Below are 24,968 nucleotides of genomic sequence, written 5' to 3'. Positions count from 1 at the left end.
TTTTCAACAATTTCTCATTCTCGATTTTGAGAAATTCGTTTTTTTTTGGTAGCAGAAGGTTACGGAAGTGCATTGTGTTGAAGGCGGGGTTTGCGTGTTCTGCTGTTTCGGCGTTGTGGCTAGAAGGGATACAGCAACAGCAAAATCTCGCGGATGAGCGCTGTTATTATCCTAATCCTATCCCCAAAACCTAACCCTAAACCAAACATTTCACGCGATTAAAGACAAGTTGCATCACATCTAGACAGATCCACTGTTTCCATCCAAATTCTACCCCAAACATAACCCTAAATTGCGTAGCTGTATCCCATCTAGCAAAAAACACTGTTTCTGCTAAAATATCTTTAAAAAACAACTTTTTTACATTTTCTTAACATAGATCATCTAGATGCAGCATAATTAATAGTTTGTCTGAACTAGGTGTTTATATATTCAGTAGATATATGTTTTTACAGCCCTACTTTGCAAACTAGAAAAACTACAATTTTAGTGCTAATTTGTATCAAGCTGCATTAGACACATGTAGGGAATTGTAGTTTTTTTAAAACATTTGTGTTTTTCTTATAATTGGAGGTTGTAAATAGTGAGTTGAGAGTAAGGTGTTTAGGGGGATTGTTAACACACTTATACAATCAGATTTTTAAATATTTAATTGTTAAATAGGTTTAAATTAATTTTAACCATATTTGACAGTGTCCCAAGTTGTTGACTATATTGACATTATAACTGAGGCCAAGAGCTCTCATTAAGAGTTTGTCCCATGTCTATAGCCCCTTTTGTTGCCTTATTATAAGCCTTCAAAAATGCACCAAAGTGATGTTTCAAAGGTCCGTATTTCAAAGCAGGAGCCATGTAGATTCTTTATACTGACATATCTTATTCTGCAGGTCAAGACCTTTCTAACGATGTATTAGGCTTAGCTCTACAACAAACTTTTCATGTTCTCATTTCAAGTACACAAGCCATCTCAGGTGTAGTGTCAGAGAGCACTTTGAAAGCTCAATAAGGTTAGATTTAGATAAAATAAAGCTGTTTGTTTGTTTCTGGCTGTGTAAACAGACCCCATACCTTGATGAATACGTGGTGTTGGCCACACACACAAACTGTGCATTTCTGTTTGGGCTTATATGCATATGTTAATGCTGCTATGATAATTAAATTAAAAACATACCATTAATAAATAAGACCATAGTCTGATGGGTAGTCGTCTCCGATTGTAGGCTAGTAGATGATTATTAGGCCTATTGGTTGTCAAAACCCAGATTAGCAAACATTATACACAATGTATGCTCTCTTGCATCTTTTGTAGCTTATTTATTTTTGTTTAAATGTGTTCTTTTGAACTCAACTAAAAATGGCAAACAGGCCTATTTAGTTTATCCATTAGAGTACCATTCCCCTCCTTCCAAACCTGTCACTTTAAGAAACATTTTAGCTATGTGTGCCAAATACAGTATAGGAAGCCTATGTATTGTTTCATGTTCCTTCTTTCTAAGCAGAAAGACAGGCCTGAGCAGTATGCAAACTATATCGTAAATGTATGTGGATCAGGTGTGTCAGTCCAGTCATAAAAATTCTGCCCACATAAAAAGTACTAAAGTAATTTATAGTAAATACCCATACTATAGTAAAGTGTAGTATACAGTTTATATTATTAAAAACTTTCTTAATGAATGCTACAGCATACTGTACAGTAATAAATACACTTTAAAAACAGATGTGTTAAAACAACACAATCAGTTTGGAACACCAAATTTTGTTACTTGTGTGTTGTCACTTTAATTTAAAACACAAAATGACACATAATGTCAAATTACTTAATCATTTCAAAAAAGTCCTTACAACTGAGCATAGCAAGTTTTTTAACTCATGGTGGGTTTCTGGTCTCATTTTTTTTTTTTACTTTCAATTCATATATAAATATATATTTCTGTCATGATGGTTCTTTTCATAACATTAAATGTGGTAATAGAGATTTGCTTAAACTTCATCTGTATGATGGAGGAAAATCACTTTGATAAAGCAGATACACATAACATCATCATCCTCATCATCGTTCATAGCAACCATTATATTTAAATTGTACTGTTCAGTTGTATATCAAAGTATCCACAAGTATCACTACTGCTCTGACATAAACCAACTTTTCAATATCAAATTTGCCAAATACCTCTCAGTGACAACAAGACTGCGAAAAAGTTGTTAAAGTTATGTAAAGTATTTAACCATAACATGAAATCGATCTTTGACTCACTGTATTGAAAAGTATGGTGAGGTCCTTGCCAACACCCAACCATACCGAAGCATTGATAAAAGATGAAACAATAGGCTACTTATCATTTACAACATGTGGCCTAAATTCAGTACAATAGATATTAATTGGTCCCCACATGTCCCAGGTAAAGGGACCACACTTATGGTGCCAACAAATGACAACAATAAATAAAAATTAGAGTGAATTTAAAATCTGTTTTATTCTTATAAGTGTAATCATTACAATACATTTGCATGAAAAATATTAAATTGCACCTAATACATAAAAAAAAAAATATGTGTGTGTGTGTTTGTAGGGATGGGGTCATGAACAAAATAAAAACAACTCAAAGTTAAAACATAAAACATTTTGTGTAACTAGCATGTTTTCTATCACTGATGCATCGCTACAGGTTGTTTGTATGGTGTCTTGACATGCAGTGTGTGACCATGATTGGCACACTGTGCACTGTGACCATGAACACCACTTCTCTGAAGCATTCTTCTTCCTGTCATCGAAAAGGATGCGGCAGACACAGCACAAATGGCCTCCATCTATCAAAACAAATATATTTAAGTCAAGCCAGTTAGTTGAAATTAATACTCATGAGCATATTTTAAGTAACATTTCAAAGGCAGTTTATTCATTTGTAACTATTGTCAAATTAAAATGTGGGTATTGCTGACGCTCAAGCAGGTCAACAAAGAAGAATTCCTGAGGCAAATTTCAGAAAGTGGAAACAAGGAAAACTCTGGGTTTTCCATTTCAGAAATGTATGTAAATCAAACATGATTCAGAAGTGTAACTCAATTTTAACAAATCTCACCACCACTTTATTCTTCAGTTTTAGCATTACTAACTGTAATTTGGAAACTGCCCCTTGAAAGGGTCACAATGTGTCACAGTGTAGTGGATTGGTCTATGGTTCTGTTCCAATATCTGTTCTTGTTAAAGTATTGTAATCTGTTGAAACTACCAAACCAGGTCTACTTGGCCTGGTCTACTATGAGGAAGAGCTTATTATCCTCAATGGGACATAAAAATCAGCACAATTTGAAAAGATACCTTAATCTGCAGTCATCACGATAGCTACAGCGGTGGCTGTTTCTGAGGACTGTTCTTCCAGCTCTGTAGAACATAAAACATAATAACAACTTTCTTAATACAACGTTTGAATCTAAATTACAAATTCATAATGCAATGTGTCAACATTTATACTGTCAATAGTTAATTAGTAAATTGTAGGTTAAATACAGATACAGTACCATTCATTGTTTGCATCTAAATATCAACAGCCAATTCAAAGTGTAAAATATCAGAATACAAACCATATAGACCATTTTGCAAGATGTAAACAACACTGGTCCAGAAACACTATCTGTTTCAGTTTGTAACAGTTGTATTTCCCACATAAAGAAAACATCTTAAAAATGTTTCTTTAACTTTTTGATTAAATTTTCTATGTCCTGTTGGTTGTATTTTATCCCAACGTTTATGATGTGTTAAGAAACTGATACAGAAAGTGCTTCTGGACCAGTGTTGTTTACATCTTGCAAAAGGGTCTATAGAAGATGTTAAATGTCACCTGAATAAATATTGTATTTATAAATTGTAATTTTCATACAAGTGAGGTTTTCTCTTTGTGTCCAATATCAATGGCAGACTTTTCAGAAGAGTAGTTTTAATTAAGCTTGAACTTAAGCAATACCATTCAAAATGTATTACAATGAAAAGAAATACAATTTTCACACATGGCCTCTAAACTTTCTTGGCAACATCTGCTGTGTCTGTTGATTTGAAGGTACTTTGAAGTTAAACTATCCCACACAGATTTCATCTTTTGATTTGATTATTGTTTTAATAATGTGTACAGTGGTAAAATGTACAGTGTAATGACCACAATTACATATCTAGTAAACTATGCTTCTTAAGTTTAATGTTATATATGTATTTAAAGATAAAATAAAAACAACTCAGCGTACCTTCTGCGTCCATCGCCTCTGACATTCCTTCTGCTTTGTCGGTGGAGTTGCATTGTGCTGCATCTAATTAATGTATAGGGAAAAAAGAAACACTTAGAAGCATAACTAATAACTGGTCTTTCTGCATCACACAGCAGTATTAATGAAGAAATATTATTTTATAGATAAAATTCAACTGTTGCCAAGGGCCATCACAATCACTAGTCAAATTCAACTAAACAGCTATAGGATATTCTGGAGAGGTGCCTTTTTAGAAAATGTGTCCACTTTAATGAGGAAACTGCAACTGAGAAATAGTGTTACATCCCTTACAAACTGTCATAGACACATACAGAATCTATAAATGTAATCTGTTTCAATTGAATTACATTTAATTTTTAAAGTGCCAATTCATAACAAAGTTACCTTACAGCACTATTCAAACAGAGTAGGTCTATCACATACTGTACTCTTTATATTATTAGGCTACAAACTCTCAGGAAAAAGGTACATGAAGATAAAAAAGTTGACATTGGGGCAGTACCTTTTCAAAAAGTACACTTTTGTACCTAAAAGGTATACATTGGTACCGCCAAGCTACATGCTGGTACCTCATAGGTACATATCTGTACCTAAATGGTAAATTTTAGGACCTTTTTAAAAGGTAGTGTACCAGTGACAAAAAGGTACAACTTTTATACCTTTTTTTTCTGAAAGTGGAGTGGCAACTTCCTTTTAATATGCAGCAACCTCGAGCATGGTTTGTAATGGGTAGCCATTTGCCTCGACTGGTTGGGGTGAGGGGACATGGAGAAATATAGTGGCCCACACTATAAAAATGTCTGGGTTCTTTTTTTATGCATGTTGTGTAAATATTGGACAGAACACACCACTGGGTTAACATTGACCCAATGCTGGGTTGTTTTAACCCAACTCCTGGGTTATTATTATCCCATGGTTGCAAAACAACAATCCAGCATTTGACCTATCCAATATTTACTCGTTATGGGTAAAAAATTAACCCAACCAGTGCTGCACTATACAAAGACTCACATGTAGGCCCGTATTATTGTTTAGTTAACTTATATTTCCCACTTTGCAAAGAGCCAAATGATCTGCCGAAACTCAGCTGGAGAAACAAAACCACTGTTAATCTCACTTACTGATTTCAAATGAAATCTCCTCAGCAGCTTTCAAAATGGCCTCCAACTGGTTCCTTCCATAATAGGATGGCTTTTTGAGAAGTTGGGCAGTCCTGCAACTTTAACTGTCATGCCTTGATTTACCAGGGATTGGTAGGGGAGCCTTCCAGTTCCTCCGGCATCCTCTGAAAGACACGGGCAAACACATGCATGTACATGTTACACATTGTAACACAGTTGAACAATTGTGACTCTCCCATCCTGTTAATATCCAGTGTACAGGCTGTAAACAGTCGGTAATGTGTCATAATCTCATGGTTGATGGACACAAATAAGTTATTTATTTGATAATAATGCCATGAAAACATGAAGGTATATTAGGTTATCAAAACTTAAAAAGTGTTTGAACATATGCTTACTATATTTTTGGTTAAACAGATCTTGCACTTTTCTCAGCAGTACATTGACCTCAACTCTGGTTCTTGGTGTTGCGGCTGAGAAGCCGGCTACAGATGTAACAACAGACAACAATCAATTTTATGAAACTATATTATGTATATTGGCACTATTACGGACCTGAGTCCATTTCTGTGGATATACGGATATCTTATATAACCAATATTACCTTTGAAATGCAGTGCAAAGTTCACTGTGTCTGTCGAGTCCAGGAAATCGCTTGTTTGGTCTTCTTTTTCAGCTGAAAAAAATAAACATGTTAAAATAAAATGCTAACAGTGACTGAAAGTAAGGACTTGGAAATCTATGAACAGATAAAAATATACATTTATTAAAGCAACTTAAGTGTAAATAAAAAATTAACCAAATGAAGAAGAAAACTGAAATGTAATTAACTTTACCAGTGGAGGATTGAACATTTGTAGAATTTCTTCAGCCTCTCTGGTAGCTGCTTCAAGTTCAGCATTGTCAGCTTTCATTTCAAGATGCTTTGAAATAGTTGCAGCTTCCTGACATAACTGGTCGAAACCTGAAGATGCCATATTGAAAGAATGAAGAATGCAAATAGAAATAGGCAAAACAAATTGAAAGAGGGACAAACAGAGAGAGGAGGGAGAGTGAGAGTGTGTGTGTGTGTGTGTGTGTGTGTGTGTGTGTGTGTGTGTGTGTGTGTGTGTGTGTGTGTGTGTGTGTGTGTGTGTGTGTGTGTGTGTGTGTGTGTGTGTGTGTGTGTGTGTGTGTGTGTGTGTGCCTCACTAACTCTCCAACTCACTCACTCACTGTGCAAAAAAATCGTCTGCGATTCTCATGCGTGTTTCATCAGTAAAGCCGGTTCTGTAATTAGAAGTAAATCGCCATCAGCTGCTTTAGGAGAGCTTTTGCAAGTGATGGCTGTTAAAAGAGCCGTTGGTTTAAATGTTGTGGAGCGTGTAGATGGAGGAGTATGAGATGTATGTGAAGAAACTGCAAGACAAAAAAAATTGTGAATTACAAATTTTGGATTTTTTAAAATTCTTTATTTACTAAACATTGTATGTGTATAACTATTTACAACAAACCCCAAGATCCGCCCACTATCATAAGACTATATAATAAGATAAATAAAACGGCAACAGAATAAAACTGACCAAAAAAGAAGGATCTGAATGTCTAAAGATTTCTGAATTGTACACCATTCTTTTAATACATTTGATGTTGTTGTTACTGTTATTTACTATGTATAAAAAGGCTGAACTACTGTGGTAAAAGCATAAGGTTTACCCTGCTGAAAAAAACAGAATACCAACAAGACCAGAATATGTTGTGTTTTGGTGCTGATTTGCTAGTGACCACCAGCATAGACCAGCATAATTCCCATACTGGTTTGATGCTGTTTTTTTCAGCAGGGTACTGTTACTGTACTACAAAACACCACAGTAGAAGTAAACTAACTGCAGTAGAAGTAAACTAACTGGGGTAGAAACATGGTACGATTTGTGTACTATAAACACAAAATACCACAGTAGAAGTACATTGGTAGTTAATTCCAAAAATATGAATATAATACAATGATCGAGGGTCTGTCACGTTATGTTAATGGTGACTAACATAACGTGACTTTTAATCACGCTCTAATCACCCACTACTTGATTATGTGTTGTGTTGAACTTATTGTGAACAAAAAGAATGTAATATAGATGACCAATACAATTCAGATAACATTTAGAAGCCGATCTGGATTAATAAAAAACACATAATGAATTTAATATCGAACAAACAGAAATTTAATGGTATACTCACAAAGATGTGGCGACTGGCGAGGTTTGTAAATTGATGATAAACATCGCGATGATGTGCGAACGAGATTTGGGTCACGGCAGGGGCGTAGCCACGGGTGTGCGGGAGCAACCCACAGTGGCACACCTAATGGATGCAGAATATTTATTTATAGTTTCAATAAAAAAATGTTTACTAAACTTGGGCAGTTGTTGTTTACTTAGAATATATATATTTTTAAAATTAACCATTTCACGCGTAAGTTAAAAATATTTAACTTTAAATATCCGACCCCTTGTGTCCAAGGCGACGGGTCATGATTGTCACGTGACACACCGCAACAACAATAATGTATGCTATTCCTCTTATTTCGTTTTTACTTTTTTAATTAAAAATATGAACTATGTCAACTATCTGATATTCCGACCCGTAAAGATCTTTATAAATTATCTTGATCTATAACGAGATGAGTCCTGTCCACCGGATTTACAGCACCTGAATTCCCGAGCGTTTCTGCAAAATCGTATGGTATAGTACGATTTAATCTATGCTTTGAATGTATTATGTTCAGGACAAACGTAATAGCACTGCAATAAATTGGCTATATTTATTTTATGTTCAGGACCAACGTAATAGCACTGCTTATATTAAGTTAAGGACCAACGTAATAGCTTTTACCACCGCCCACTGTGTGACGTTATTAAACCAGGGAATCCGTGTCACCCACACGACAAAATAGCCTCATTGACTTTGTATGGGTCTTGTTTCCGTGGTGCCGACACGCAATTTCAACACAATCCGTGCCACCACCACGTAATTCGTGGTTAAGAGGTCGTGTTCATTTCACGCATTTCTGTGAGATCAGGTTGTTTCTCCACAAAGCAAGATCCAGGCTAGCTTAGCTTAGCGAAGATTAAAGATGGCTGACTCTCGTTTTGATTCGGGCTTTTCCGAATGAACTCGCAGTCCAACCCCTATGGGCGGGGAGAAAACATGCGGAAGTAGCTCCTAATACTGGCTGTAGTCTTTGCCTCTGGCCAAAATCTCCTCCGATGACGCAAAAATCGTCATTTTGCATCATCGGAGGACTTTTTTGCACAACCAGAATACAGATATCTCTCCTCTCACGGGGACATGAGGTAGGGAAACACGGTCATTCAGAAATACTGCCAGGTTTCTACTGATACAAAGCTGAATGCTAAATTGGTGAAGTATTCCTTTAAATCTGAGGTTATCAAGAAAGTTACATTTTCTTTTGTCTGCATGGTAACAAAATCATGTTAGAGATAAATGATGTGACTTTGTCCTGTATCTGGTGTAAGGCGAATTTCCTAGATAAAGATAGCCCCTCCCCCACGATTCACAGTGGACTTCACAAGACACATTTGGTTTTCAAAGATTACACCTTTAAGGTGTCATACATCTGTATTCTCATTCTCTCAAAGCAGACTGTATATGACATGCTACATTCAACATGCACAAAGAATCTGAAACTGTTCTTACTTGTTTTCACTCAGTGCAAGTGGTTAATGGTCTCACTCATATGACAACAGAATTCAAATCAAAGTGTAAGCAAACTTCATTCAATGTTGATAGACACCTCCCATCCTAAACATATGTAATGTTCTGAGTGTTGTGTTCCAGCAAACTTTAGTGTCTTTTACTTTAAAAGAGATTTAATTTGAAGAAATGTAATTATTTTTGTAATTTCATGCATTTTTACTATCAATCCATCCTATTTTCATTGTTATTTTTTATATGGTACAAGAAAAAAATATACTTTGTGAAAAATAAATAGTTAAAGTTTGAGTGATGTCACTTAAGGGCTTTTCACACTGCGCTTAACCCTAGGTTATCTTCGTTGTAAACCCTGCTTTTAACAGGGTGATATGGCCAGCAGCCATATCACCCTGTAGCCCAAGACAGCTTGCCCACTGAAGCTAAGCAGGGCTGAGCCTGGTCAGTACTTGGATGGGAGACCACCTGGGAAAACCAGGTTGCTGCTGGTAGTGGTGTTAGTGAGACCAGCAGGGGGTGCTTACCCTGTGGTCTGTGTGGGTCCTAACACCCCAGTATAGTGACGGGGACACTATACTGTCAAAAAAGCACCCTCCTTCGGATGAGACGTTAAACCGAGGTCCTGACTCTCTGTGGTCATTAAAAATCCCAGGATGTCCTTCGAAAAGAGTAGGGGTGTGCCCTGGCATCCTGGCCAAACTTGCCCATTGGCCTACTAATCATCCCTCATACTAATTGGCGATATCACTCGGTCTCCTCTCCACTAATAAGCTGGTGTGTGGTGAGCGGTCTGGCGCAATATGGCTGCCGTCGCATCATCCAGGTGGATGCTGCACATTGGTGGTGGTTGAGGAGATTCCCCCGTTCATATGTAAAGCGCTTTGAGTACTGAGAAAAGCGCTATATAAATGTAAGGTATTATTATTATTATTATTATTATTATTAACCCTGGGTTAAGGATCGTTTCACACTTGTAATTGGCAGAGGTGGAAAAAGTACTAAAATATTGTACTCAAGTAAAAGTAAAGTTACTTTAATAATATTTTACTTAAGTAAAAGTAAAGTTACTTGTCTAAAAATCTACTCAAGTAAAAGTAAAAAGTAAGTCATTTTAACTTTACTCAGAGTAAAAGTTACTTTTTTTACAGCGGGGAGAGGTGAAGGATTCTAGAATAGTTAAAAAACGACAAGAGAATATACATCTCAAACTAGTTGTTTTTAATTGTAGGAACATCTTTACAATTAAAGTGCAATAACAAAAAGTTAATAAAATAAAAAGCTTTTTTAAAATAAGAAACATTTATGGAATTGTTTAATGATTTTTACATGTGAGTTATGCACTTTTGAAGGTGGTCAACAGCTTGTAAATACAATCACTATAGTAAAGTTGTAATTGATGTATTGCTGGTAACATACATTATTTTATTAAACTATATAGTTTAAATGAGCATATAATGAGATGAGTGCCATGTCTATATACATTTGACACGTTTATTATCTTCTTACTTCCCTGACCTGGGTACCTGATGTCAGACCTTTATTCTTCTTTCACTCTCTCACTCTCTCTCTCTCTCTCTCTCTCTCTCGCTCTCTCTCTCTCGCTCTCTCTCTCTGCAATGTCTAATGACCTGCGCATTCTCGAGGACGTTTTTGAAGTTGTGTTTGACTTGACGCGAAGCTGCTAGACCTCGGAAGATAATGCGCATGGTATTAAAAACGCGTCGTGTAATTTCGTACTTAAGAGCATGAATCCTACCTTTCATAGAAATGAAACACTCGCTTCGCGTCAGTGGAAAGTGGTCGCTTATATGACCAGGGGTTTCTTTCATAAGATTTGAACTGAGGCGGGTCTGCATTAGCGCGCGCCTGTCTCGTCCGTCTCCATGGTTCTTTTTGCGCGTTCCCCCCGGGCCCCGCCCATCAATCATCCGTTGCGCGTCTTTATCACCTTGCTTTTTAAAATATTTTTTTACTCAGTAACGGATATGATTTAAAATGTAGCGAAGTACAATACTTTAAACAAAACATACTTAAGTAAAAGTAAAAGTACAGATTTTAAAAACTACTCAAAAAAGTAAAAATACACAAAAAAAACCTACTCATTTACAGTAACGTGAGTAAATGTAATTCGTTACTTTCCACCTCTGGTAATTGGAAGCAGGGTTAGCACTGCAATTGTAGGGTTAACCCGCATTGTGGTGCTTAATGCATGCAGTGTGAAACGAAGCAGGGTTAGAATGTTATGACCCTAATTAAACACAGCTGAAGTAGCTAATCAAGGCTTGATAATTACAGACAGGTGTGCTGGAGCTGGCTTGGAGACTCCTGACCCAGGGTTTAGGAATGCACAGTGTGAAATGTCAAATTATGAATACCCAGGGTTATCTCTTAACCCCTGGTTAAGTTTGAACAGTGTGAAAGATGAAAAAATATCCCAGGATTCCATTAACCCTGGTTTTAGAATAACCCAGGGTTAACAATTTCAGGTGTGAAAACCCCTTTAGTGGGGCTGTCGCGTCCGACTCTCTCAGTTCTACATGTGACTGGAGAGAGTCAGGTTGGTATTTTTTGCATCGCTGTATAACGATGGATAAAAATGTAAAAATAGTTAAAAATATGAGTCAATATCAAGGTTAAATGTGTTAAGAAGATGGATTGAGTGCATATATTTGATTTTCTGTGAAAAGTCAAACGCATTTATCAAGTTTTAGAAACGAATGGCCTTAATCTGTTTGTTTAATGTTGCCGCCCGAACGCTAATTTAGAGTGCGAGTTTTTCCTTTTAATACGAGTTAAACAAAATTTTGGTGGAATGAGTCTGTAGAAGTGATATGTTGTCTATTTAATTTAAGTTGAATGTGTGTAATTTTTATTTAAATCGTATTTTGTTTATATTTAGTCAACTGAGACCCAAATTGAGTTTGTAGACTGTGTTAATGGAGGACACAAATTAATCGGTTTTGTCGGTTTTGTCTCACATCCTTTAGATAGACTGTTGGTGAGAGGATGTGTGTGTGATCCTGTGTCTTTTGTTTATTAAACTGCAGGTATGTAAACCACAAACCACTATACGATCACATAAGTGAAATTGGCTAAATATTGTATTATGATGAATGTGTTTCCTGTTGTAATGTTAATGTAAAGTGTACATGTTGAATTCATTTTATTTTGTTATATAATTTTTGTTTATGTATATTAGTGTAAGAATTTTAATGAGTGACAAAAGAGACTGTTTGTCAATTGAACTTTATTATGGAGACTCTCAGTTCGGAGGGCTGTTTCATAAAACTAGATTACAGAATAAGCCAGGCTTATTTTGTTAAGTCTGGCTTATTGCCGGTGGATTTCGTTTCATAAAACAAACTTGAACTAGCTCAACCCCGGTTACTATGGAAACTTATGCTTGCAAACTAGCCTGGTCCGGAGCAGGCTAACTGTCAGGCTAAGCCTCAGTTGTTGCTTAACTAGACTTCCACTAACACTGAAATGTAAATGCAATGATATTACAGCTGACTCTTTGACATTTTATTTGACTTTATTAACCACTATTAATCTAACAATTAAAGAAAATCAACTTATATATTAAATTTGATAAATTTTGTTACAATAATAATTAATAAAATATAGACATGTGTTTCATAATATAGTATATAGGCCTATCAAATGTTGAATATAAATGATAATCTTAACTACCTCAATATAAGGATAAAAGTTTATTAACAAATTTAAGATGTATCTAAATTCATATAATTGCAACGTATTGATGATATATATATATATATATATATATATATATATATATATATATATATATATATATATATATATATATATATATATATAATTCAGATTGTCTGTCACACAAAGAGGAAATTTTATTTAAATAAACAACACACAAAAGTCAAGTACAGTCATTTAATTTTTTTATGCTTGCTGTGCATAAAAATGCACATTATTTTAAAGATCTACAGTATTTGTATCTTTCTCTAGTTGTTACATTTTTCTTGAAATTAAAAAAAAAATTATGGTGTCTGCATGGCTGAAGGAATACAATATAATTATGTGATGGTATGCTCTTGGCATTTTGTTGTAATGAGTTAAAATTCTTTTTTTATCACAGAGAAGATTGTTAGTGTCCTGCATACAATAATTTTTCAGCTCACAAGGCTTGTACTGTAGACTTACAGTATAATGTGCTTATACCTCAGGCTTTTCTTCAACTGATCCTCACTGTAACCATTCATAAAACTCTGTTTATCTATCAACACCTAACACTACATTGTTAAAAAATTATGTAGAACTTACAGTATTACTGTCAGCTGTTTGCCAGTAACTTACTGTAGATTTATATGTATGTTATTTACTGGCAACAGTTTGTTCAAAGTTAAATGAACATTAAACATTAGTCTTTTTATTTACAGAATAAAACCATCAAATAACAGCCTCATGCAAAGCATTCTGGGAACCAAAATATGAAGGAAACAACAGAAAAAGGTTCATGAGGATTTCTGGTTCACAAAATGCTTTGCATGAGGCTGTTATTTTATAGTTTTATGCTGTAAAATCATAGACTTGTTAATGTTTAATGTTGATTTAACTTTGAACAAACTGTTGCCAGTAAATAATAAACCTTTACATCTACATAAGTTACTGACAAACAGCTGCATAACTACAGCTAATTTTTTTAACAGTGTGATATTAAACCAGTGGTTTAAAATCTCTCATACTCCCAGGGTTTAACATGATGACTTGTGACTCTATAACGCACACATAATTTGCCATCAAAAATGTTTTGAGTAACATGTCAAGTAATAATGATTGGTCAAGAATATGTGTAACATATATGATTTTACACAATCATTTCTTGTACTACTGTAAATTCAGAAATGCATATGCTGTTCACACACCATGCTCTCAGTGACCCCATTTTTTTCTTTCAAGCAAAGTTCATCTGCAGGAGTAAAGCTGTGCTGCTGATAGATGACAGTGCTCTCCTCATTGCCAGTCAACATCTTTGGCAGCTAACATAATAAGATTAGACACTTCTTCTAGCATATGATTATGCTTAAATCAACTACACTTCTTATGAACAATATATTTATATTTTATTTTCACCTGTTACTTTATTGTCCGCTCAAGTTGCTCCTTTTGAAATGTACCCCCAAAAAAATAAAAAATAAATTTAAGTTACATTTAAAGTTACTGTAAATGTATTAAAATCATTCATCTGCTAAATATGTATTATATAGGTTACTTAGTAAACTACAAATTGTCTTTTAAAAGTTAAGATTTGTGTTATTTTTAAAAAGTACAGTATATAAAAATTAGCAAAGCATGGCCACATAAGCATTGACGGGGATCGAACCCGGACCCCCGCATGCGCTGCTGAGAGCACTAACCACTAGGCCATCATTTCTAACAGTGTTGCACGCTGTCATGTGATCACTTTAAAATAAGACAATATATTTAAATTTGGTTTCTGCATGCAAGAATTTAATCCATAAGGACTTTCCAACTATTTTATGGGTTTGTTTATTGCAGCAGTATTATAATTTTCAGTCAGAAGTACATTTTCATACATTTTTATCAAAAATTACCGCTTTCTCTTTAACTTTGATCGATTTGATCCACGCTCGACCTCTAGGGCTGCTCAAGAATAGCGTGCACGCGCAATTATCTTGACTAGGGAAATCTGGATCACATTAGTTGGATTGCGTAAGCTTCATTTGCCTTTTTTGAAACCGCTTTAGCCTCGCCTCATTTGTTAGGTTAATTCAAGTCGAGTTTGTAACTTTAATCCTCGCTTTTCCAAGCGAGTTTTATGAAATAGCCCTCTACATGTGACTGGAGAGAGTCAGATAGACTGTTGATGAGAGGATGTGTGTGTGTGATCCTGTGTCTTTTGTTTATTAAATTGCAGACGTGGTTCACCAAAGAGATTAGAGTCGGTGTATCATTTGTGGTGCTGGTTGAAATCCACTACATAAACCAATCAACCACTGTATGCAAACTAGGGACAGCCCTGAGTTTTACAACAACCAATCAGTACCAAATTCCGATATGCAGGGGCGGAGCGGGGGGGGGGTGGCTTATGGGACTCAAGCCCCGAATGTTTTGTCAAAAGCCCCGAATCTTTTCAGATCTGTAAAATGAATTCATCCAGGACGCTAGGTGGCGGCACTCAGCTTTAACTCTCCGGTCCCCCACTCAACTGAAAATGAATAAGAGATGCGAGTTGAAGGCAAAACAATATGCTGAATCTCCCCACAGTAAACGCCTTTTCAAAGTGTCTTTAATATTACAGTGCCTTCGTTATTACTAGTGGTGGGCAGAGCGAGGCTTCGTGAAACACTGAAACAGTTGAATCAATTGTGCCGTATGTTTCGAGGCTTCGAAACATCAATCCGAAACCGCCTCCACAGTGACACCTAGCGGTCGTTTGCATGTCTTTACATGAAGCAGCCTTAACAAGATTTTAGACGAGCGCTGACAAATTGTATCCCACATGTTGTTTGATTGACACACAAGTGTTAGGATGGGAGAGTGGATAGTGCTCTCGACTCTCATGTGTAGATCTTAGGATCGAACCCGGGAAATGCATGTGCTACGTCGTCATAATAAAATGCTTTTTGTTGTTGTTTTAACATCTGTTTGACAACTACATGAGCTTTTAGGCTCACAATTGTCGATAACTATATATTCGGGTCTATTTAATAAAAAAATGGAATAGAGATATACCAAATAAATGATAAGAGATTCATAAAATATATCAAGCCATAATATGCCACATTGTTTACATATAAAGATCTTTATTCAAATATATAAATTGTTCCGTGTTGATAAACTCAACCAGCTTCTTTTTTTACATATAATTTCTCCAGCCTTTGAAAACATTCTCACACAAGGGACACTTCTTGCTGCCAGTTGCTGGCATGCATTTTTTGTAAGTAGCCTAAGTGTTACATACCTATGAGGAAAAATTATTTCTTTTCAGTAATTTATAGTATTTGATCTTGCCAAAAACGCATCTATGAGGTATTGTCAGATTTGTTTCCTACCCTGTCAGTTTAAGATTCGACGCAGATTCGACAGGTACGCCACCTTTCGAAATACTTGTGAAATGCACCGCTTGGTGTTTCGAATCACTTCATCACGTGACATGGGTGTTTCGAATCACATTGCGGAGCAGTGTCAGAAGTAAGAAGGTGAGAAAGTATATAGTTAGTTAGGTAGCTTATGTTTTGTCCATATGCATTTGAAATTCGCAATGATTTTACCTCAGAAATACATTGATAGACAGTTATAAAATGTGAATCCCCAATCTCTTACATTAAAATATCCTTATGTGTGATAACTGTCAGTGCAAATAGGAAGAGAGGAGGGTGGAGAGAGATCACAGATAGACAGAAAGAGAGAAAGAGAGAGAAACGCTTCCATAAGCAGGTGAGAAATTGTTCTGTCAATGAAGTCAAAAATTGTTATTCTTATGTAGCTTTATAGTTACTGGATTAGCCTTCAGCAAACATGTTTGCCTATTTTTGGATAAGAGAAGTTAAAGTATCATTGTCAAAATTTGTTATGTTGCAGTTTCAAAATGAAAATACCAGTGTTGGGTAAGTTACTCAAAAAAGTAATTAATTACTAGTTACTAATTACATCTTCAATCATGTAATTAAATTACTTTACAAATTACTCTCTCCAAAAAGTATTTAATTATTACTAATTACTTTCTAAATCCTATTTAGTACATGATACAAGGATAGGCTTGAAATGGCTCGAAGAAACAATATATAAAAGTACATCAATTAGTCTGGTCCCACTTTAGGGTTCATTTCTCTCTATTAATTAACTATTAACTACTTTTGCCTCAATATACTCCAACTACTGCTTATTAATACTAAAGTTGTTTATTTTAAGTATTTGTAGAAATGGGGAGGGTTAAGGATGTAGAATAAGGTTTTGCAGAATCAGGCATTAATATGTGTTATTTAAGTAGGCCTACTAAAAAACAGTCAACATCTCAGTAATATTAATGCTAATAATCAACCAGTTAATAGTGAGAATTGTAAACTAAAACCATGTTAAATCCACTATTTATTATAGTATACATAATTGTTCTACAGTCCATAGACAGTATTTAGTTACATCAGAAGTAACTGTAATTCGATTACAAGAAAAATAAGAGTAATCCCTTACATTACTTTTTCAAGTAATTAAATTACAGTAACAAATTACTTAGTAACTAGTTACACCCAACACTGGACAATACAGAGAGCATTTAGATTAAAAAATAGTTTATAAAGCTTTTCTGTACTTGGAAATTCACCCCATGATGTTGTCTCTTTGATACAGTATCATGTATTTTTATTTTATTTTGAGGAATCTGTAACCAGATCTTTGTCCTTATCGGGTATGCAATAGTTTTTCATTTGATTGTTTTGTATTTGAATTGGAATGTAAATTGCCCTCTGAATTATGTTTTTCCTTAATAAATTATGTTTGATTTTATTCTGTGTTGCTCGGTAAATGTTGACACTGCAAGTGTTATGATTTCGGTTTTATTGGCTGCTTTGTCTTTGTTTCACTATGTGTTGTGTTTTGTTTTGACAGCTCCACACGTGCGCGTCTTCCACCTGGTGATCTCATTACCTCTGACTTCTCTCACCTGCGTTCCGCACCTGATTCTTATTATTGTCCAATCCGGTTTGATTTAAATTCCCCTCGTTTCCTTTGTTCTTTGCAAGTTCGTCTTTGTATGTTCCTGCCCGCTAGCTTGTCTAGTTCTAGTCCTGTCGTGTCAAAGATCTGTGGCATTTTGCCAAAGTTTGCCCGTTAAAAGCCGCTGCCCATCAGTGAATACGGGAGTCCTGGTGGGCGCCACTTCTTCTAAACTCTCCCCTGTTTCCAGTACCCAACTCCCCGTCATGTTGTCCTTCGCTGGGCGTGACTATCCTTCCACTGCCCTTCTAGACTCTGGCGCGGAGGGCAACTTCATTGATGAAGCGCTGGTTCGCGCCTGGGGTGTTCCGGTTGTCCCTCTCCAATCCCCTTTGGATGTCTGGTCCCTTAAGGGGCAGCAGATGGCGCGGATTACACACTGCACTTCTCCTGTGAGTCTCTCTGTGTCTGGTAATCATCGTGAGGAGATTGTGTTGCATATCCTTCATGCTTCTCTATCTCCTATTATTTTGGGGCATGGATGGTTAGCGCAACACAATCCTCACGTTGATTGGCAGAATTGTATTATCTTGTCTTGGTCCCAGTCTTGTCATGTGTCATGTCTTGGTTCTGCTGTTTCTGGTTCTGTTCTTTCTCTTCCTCAGGTTCCGGCGGTCGATTTGACCGGGGTCCCGGCGGAGTATGCGGATATCGCTCAGGTGTTTAGTAAAGCCCGGGCCACCTCCCTTCCTCCTCACCGGCCATATGATTGCGCTATTGATCTCCTCCCCGGCACTTCTCCGCCTAAAGGTAGACTTTATTCTTTGTCGGGTCCTGAGAGAGAGGCTATGGACCAGTATATTAATGATGCCTTGCGTGCCGGTCTCATCCGTCCCTCCACCTCGCCCGCAGGGGCGGGGTTTTTCTTTGTTGAAAAGAAGGACGGCTCCCTGCGTCCTTGTATTGATTATAGAGGTTTGAATGACATTACTGTTAAGAATAGGTACCCCCTTCCTTTAATGTCTTCTGCGTTTGAGCTTTTGCAGGGAGCGCAGGTCTTTACTAAGCTAGATTTACGCAATGCCTATCACCTGGTGCGTATAAGAGAGGGAGATGAGTGGAAGACAGCATTTAATACCCCTACTGGACACTTTGAGTACTGCGTTCTGCCTTTCGGGCTTTGCAACGCTCCCTCAGTCTTCCAAACTCTGGTCAATGATGTGCTGAGAGACATGATTAACAAGTTTGTCTTTGTGTACATAGATGATATTCTCATCTTTTCCCCCTCTATGCAGGAACACACTCAGCATGTCCGCCGAGTCTTACGCCGGTTGTTAGAGAATAAGTTGTATGTTAAGGCGGAGAAGTGCGAATTCCATCGTAAGTCAGTTTCGTTCTTGGGTTTTGTTGTCGCCCCAGGTGAGATCCGTCCTGATCCAGCCAAGATCAAAGCGGTTGCCGAATGGCCAGTCCCCGAGTCCCGTAAGGATTTATTAAGGTTTCTGGGTTTCGCCAATTTTTACCGGCGATTTATCAGAAATTATGGTCAGGTTGCTCAGCCTCTTTCTGCTCTCACTTCCACTAAGGAGAGGTTTGTCTGCAATTCAAGTGCTCAGGAGGCCTTTGATAATTTAAAGTCCCGGTTTATCTCTGCTCCTGTTCTCTCTATTCCAGATCCGGCTGCTCAATTTATTGTGGAGGTGGATGCTTCGGATGTCGGGGTAGGCGCCGTTTTGTCTCAGCGGTCTGTTAAAGATGGCAAGGTGCATCCCTGTGCCTTTTTCTCCCATCGGTTAAACCCAGCAGAGCGAAATTATGACATAGGTAATCGGGAGCTGCTGGCGGTCAGACTGGCTTTGGGTGAGTGGCGTCACTGGTTGGAGGGGACCTCGGAGCCCTTCCTGGTCTGGACGGATCATAAAAATCTCGAATACATCCGTTCAGCCAGGAGGTTATCTTCTCGGCAGGCTCGTTGGGCACTCTTCTTTGACAGATTTAACTTCACCCTCTCGTACCGGCCCGGTTCAAAGAATACCAAGCCCGATGCTCTCTCTCGTTTGTTCGAAAGCCCCGGTTTTGCTGGGGACGAAACCATCCTCCCTGAGGGGCGGGTGGTGGGTGCCCTGCGCTGGGGAATAGAACAACGGGTGAGACGGGCCGGCCGGGAGGGGGAAGTGCCAGAGGGGTGCCCAGCGGGTCGATTGTGGGTGCCAAATGCGCTTCGCTCCGAGGTCATCCGGTGGGGTCACGAGTCCAAGTTTGTTTGCCATCCGGGGGTTCGGAGAACGCTGGCTACCGTACGTCAGCGTTTCTGGTGGCCCTCTATGGGTCCCGATGTCAGACAGTTTGTGTTAGCCTGTCAGGTTTGTGCCCGCAATAAGGCCTCTCATCAAGCCCCTATTGGTCTGCTTAAACCGTTACCCATCCCCTCTCGTCCTTGGTCACATATCGCCATTGATTTTGTAACCAATTTGCCTAGTTCTAAGGGAAACACTGTTGTTTTGACCATTGTGGACCGCTTCTCTAAGGCGGTTCATTTTGTCCCTTTGCCCAAATTACCCACTGCCAAGGAAACTGCCCAGGTAATGATCGAACACGTCTTTCGCTTACATGGTCTGCCCACAGACGTTGTTTCAGATAGGGGTCCTCAGTTTATTTCTCGTTTCTGGCAGGAATTTTGTAGACAAATAGGCTCCACAGCTAGCTTGTCTTCAGGGTATCATCCTCAGACCAACGGGCAATGTGAACGGGCTAACCAAGATTTAGGTAGAGCGCTCCGCTGTCTGACATCGCAATATCCGAGCTCCTGGTGCCAACAGTTACCCTGGGTTGAATACGCCCATAATTCTCTCCCTGTTTCTTCCCTTAACATGTCCCCTTTTGAGGCGTCCATGGGGTTTCAGCCCCCTTTATTCCCGTCACAGGAACCTGATGCGGTGGTTCCGTCTGCACTAGCTTTTGTCCGTCGTTGCAAACGCACCTGGAGAAAGGCTAGATTTACATTACGTCAGGTTTCCAGACGAACCAAAGCCGCGGCCGATCGTCACCGTAGAACCGCGCCCCGCTTTATCTGTGGGCAGAAAGTATGGCTTTCGTCCAAGGATTTACCTCTCCGTGAGCCTTCCCGCAAGCTGGCTCCACGATTCCTTGGGCCATACAGCATTGTTAAGGTTATTAATCCCGTGACGGTCAGGCTCAGATTGCCCCCAGCACTCGGTCGGGTTCACCCAGTTTTTCATGTGTCTAAACTGAAGCCTGTGTATTTTTCCCACCTTAATCCTGTTCCCTCTGCCCCCACCCCTCCCACCCCTCAGCTTATAGATGGTGCCCCTGTATATTCAGTTAAGTCTTTACTGGATGTGCGTCGCCGGGGTAGGGGATTTCAATATCTCGTAGACTGGGAAGGATATGGTCCGGAGGAGAGGTGTTGGGTAACGGCCCGGGACATTCTGGACCCTGGGCTGATAGAGGATCTCCGCCGGCGACGGGGTGAGCCTCCTCATGGACCGCCCGGTGGCGGTCGTGGGGGGGGAGTCCTGTTATGATTTCGGTTTTATTGGCTGCTTTGTCTTTGTTTCACTATGTGTTGTGTTTTGTTTTGACAGCTCCACACGTGCGCGTCTTCCACCTGGTGATCTCATTACCTCTGACTTCTCTCACCTGCGTTCCGCACCTGATTCTTATTATTGTCCAATCCGGTTTGATTTAAATTCCCCTCGTTTCCTTTGTTCTTTGCAAGTTCGTCTTTGTATGTTCCTGCCCGCTAGCTTGTCTAGTTCTAGTCCTGTCGTGTCAAAGATCTGTTTCTAATCATTTGGATTATTCACCGTGCTCTCTGCTGCCTTGCTTCTTCAGATTCCCCGTCCCGCTGTCAGTCTCTCCCTTTTGGTGTGTCAACCGTCTAACCTCAGTGAACACACTGTCTGTGGATTCTCCGAGCGCCTGTCTACACCTTGTGCTGTCCAGTCGCAGTGCGCTCTCGGGCGCGTAATCCTGCGTATATTTCGGACTGCTACTGTGCGCTGTCCAGCACGGATTCTGCTGAAGTCTCTGACCGCCACTCTCTCTCTGTGCCCCGCCAGGAAACTCTCTCTGTGCCCTGCGAGGATTACATCGTGTTTCATTGGATTTAGTGGATGTCTACAGTTCAGCTGTGTTTCCCACTTTGAGTTTTGCCTTACATACATCTGACTTTATTACATGAAGACATTGAGTGTTTTTCCCATGCACATACATATACATTTACATTTAATACATGAAGACATTGAGTGTTGTTCTCTAATACATACCCACTGATTGTGTACATCAATAAAAACCCTCTGCACTGGGATTTCTGTGTTACGTGGTTCCTGACAGGAAGTAATATCGTTGCAACCGTAGTTACTGTAAGGACTGAAATCAGGCTAGGATCGGCCCAATCCCAGTTAGATAGTGAAAAATACATCAGCAGAGGATTTCAGAGATACAACTAGCCCTTGGCGTTAGTTTAAGTGTACTTAGAAGCGTGGAGGCTACAATATGTGTTTCCGTTTAGAGTAACATTTCTGATTACTCTAAATAGGGTCAGCCTCAAACTCTGTTTATTTCAATATTATTCTATTTGTAAGAGCCATATTTAAAGTTTATTGTTAATTCATATATATATCAAATCCGTTTGATGACGGATGCACATTGAACGTTAAACTGCGTTGAAAAACTTTGATGGATTTATACAGCCTCACAACCAGAAGTCTTGTTATGACAATCCACCAACTTAATGAAGGTAAAGCCAACTAAACTTCTAAAGTTTCACTGAGGCATGTTTGAAGAAATTCATCTGTGTATGATTCATGCAGAAAAGTATGTAGACTACTTTTAATCATCGCATGTGGTTTGTGCACTCATTGACTTAAAAAGGCTGAAGGAGGTAAAGATGCGATTGCCGTAGATGAACACAAGAAATCGCCAAAAACCACTGAGAAGGCTTTAAATGAACAGCTTAGTAAACGCATTGGAATGAGAAGAGGGAAATTATCTGCTCTAACCAATAAAATAAAAACAATTGAAAAATTGATGACTGATGAGAAAAATCTACAAAATGTGCAACAGTTGATGCAGGTTGAATATGCAAAGATGTGTATTGAGTTCAGTGATCTTAGGGCCTTTTTACACCTGGTCACTTCATGCGTTTTCTCTGATCGTATAGCTATCTGATCGTAAAAAGACCAGGTGTAAATGCCCTCTGAAAAGATTTCAAGACGGATTTAAATCCGATCGCTCAGACCACTTCAGGAGGTGGTCTGGGATGCATTTCAGAGAAGTGTAAATCTTTACTCCTCCCAAACATAAACACATCACTCGCAAGTAAGCTGGAAGAGCGCCAAACAAACAAAGATGACACGCCTATTGCTTTATGGAGTGATGACAGCGGGTCAAAAAGCTTCTTAGAATCAATAAAAGAGTCTAATGACAAACTCAAATGATATTAAACAAAGAAATGTAACATTAAGAGAGAGTTTTGTGAATGCTTTTCCCGTCATGGACCTGCATTAAATCATCGCGCTGTCACTCTTCTGCTGCGCTGTACTGCGAGCTTCAGCTCATGCCGAGCAAGGAGACGCGCGTCCCCTGCCCAACATACAGTACAACATACAGTTAGTGCTGCATATTGTTGCGTAAACGTCATCTTAAGTTTTTTAAGGCGGATTAATAAATAGTGTTTTTGCATTTTGGGTGGGGGTAAGATCGGATTCATATTCGTTTTGCCAAGAAGCATTTATGTGGCCAAATGTAAATGGAACAGTTTTAACAAATCAAATAGCTATCCGATCAGAGAAAACACATGAAGTGACCAGGTGTAAAAAGGCCCTAAATCATCAAGTTCAAGATCTTTTGGATGAAGAAGAAAGGATAGCAGATCAGAAAAATTGGTATCAGCCTAATGTGGATTCTTTAAGACTCTTTGAAAATAAAGTGGAAACCTGGATAGGTGCTGTAAAGAATAAAGTAGGCCAAAATGATGATAATGATATAGAAGAAGTATCTATAATCAAATGAAAGCCTAAACAGGAGTGTGGTCCTGATATTGGAAGTGGATCAGTTTCTTCTTCTTTATCATCTGCATGTGCTAGAGAAGAATCAAAACGTGCAGCTTTGTTAGCAAGAGCAGCATCAAGGAGGCAAAACAATTGCTTCAAAGGCATTATGGAGATGAGCTTATCATTGCAAGTGCTTACAGTATGTTGACAAAGCTTTAAAGTGGCTTCAGATCAAACCTGATGATGCAAAAGCCTTAAGCTAGGGGTGTGACGCTTATTATAGTTGAACACCGTGATTAGAACTCTATAACAGTCAAAACTGTGTTATGTTTAAATGTTTAAATTCTGATTAAAACAATTGTTAACAGTCCGTGTTATTAATTAAAGGCATCAGTACACTCCGCTTTTCAAGTTCAAATGCTCCAATGTTAATCTACTAACTCTCCTAACTGCTTTTGATGTCGAAGAGGTATGATTGGTCAGATCACCTGTCAATCAAGCTTCCTGTGAAGGGTCAATTGGTTAAATGACAGGTTAGAGGGAGATGCTTCCTAGTCTAAAGAAGGGGGTGGTTGTTGGGTAATTGCGGTGAAAGCACATCCACTGCTAGTTGTCTTGCTGTTAATTTTAAATAAATGTAGAGCAAGTAGCTAATCATTGTCTGCTCGTTTGTCAGTTGTCCTATAACCCTCTGGGGTCTTAGGGGTTTTTAGGGCCCTGGGGAAGTTTTGACATGCACTGACATTTGTGCTTTTTTCAGTTGCTTAAAAACATATTAATGGCAAAAGTCTCATAACACTGTGTTCATCACAAACTGGGCTACAATATCATATAATCAACATGTATGTACATGTTTGTATTTTTGAGAGAAAAATGTTTATGCGTGGTTTTTGAAAAAGCTAAATTTTTAAGTCACTGATATAACTCCACAAAACTCATTCTAAACATGTTTTCCCAAGACTTTTCAAAACAGGATCTAGTAGTCTAGAGTTTTTTCTTCAAAATGATGTGAAAATCATATGGCCTACTTATTCACATAAAGCAAGATTTTGATTTACAATTTCTAAGACACTTTTGCTTGGGAAAGGCTGTATGCATGGAGGCGGGAAAGCTCCTGAATAATCAGTGATTGACAGCTGAGAGACAAAAGAGTTGAATAATGAGCCACATGAGCCTTGTGGGGATGTTCAACAGGAATGTAACTTTC

General features: G+C 38.2%; 2 pseudogenes; one reads left to right on the top strand and one right to left on the bottom strand.

Moving 5' to 3' along the window:
- Window positions 1-2,449: 2,449 nt before the first annotated feature.
- LOC129433514 (general transcription factor II-I repeat domain-containing protein 1-like) lies at window positions 2,450-6,355 on the bottom strand (annotated as a pseudogene).
- A 3,105-nt stretch (window positions 6,356-9,460) lies between these two features.
- On the top strand, window positions 9,461-9,577 carry LOC141363301 (5S ribosomal RNA; annotated as a pseudogene).
- The last annotated feature ends 15,391 nt before the right edge of the window (window positions 9,578-24,968 follow it).

This window comes from Misgurnus anguillicaudatus, unplaced genomic scaffold (assembly GCF_027580225.2).
Source record: "Misgurnus anguillicaudatus unplaced genomic scaffold, ASM2758022v2 HiC_scaffold_33, whole genome shotgun sequence".
Taxonomy (NCBI): domain Eukaryota; kingdom Metazoa; phylum Chordata; class Actinopteri; order Cypriniformes; family Cobitidae; genus Misgurnus; species Misgurnus anguillicaudatus.
Note: the sequence above shows the minus strand (reverse complement) of the source record. Positions and strands in the feature narration are given on the sequence as shown.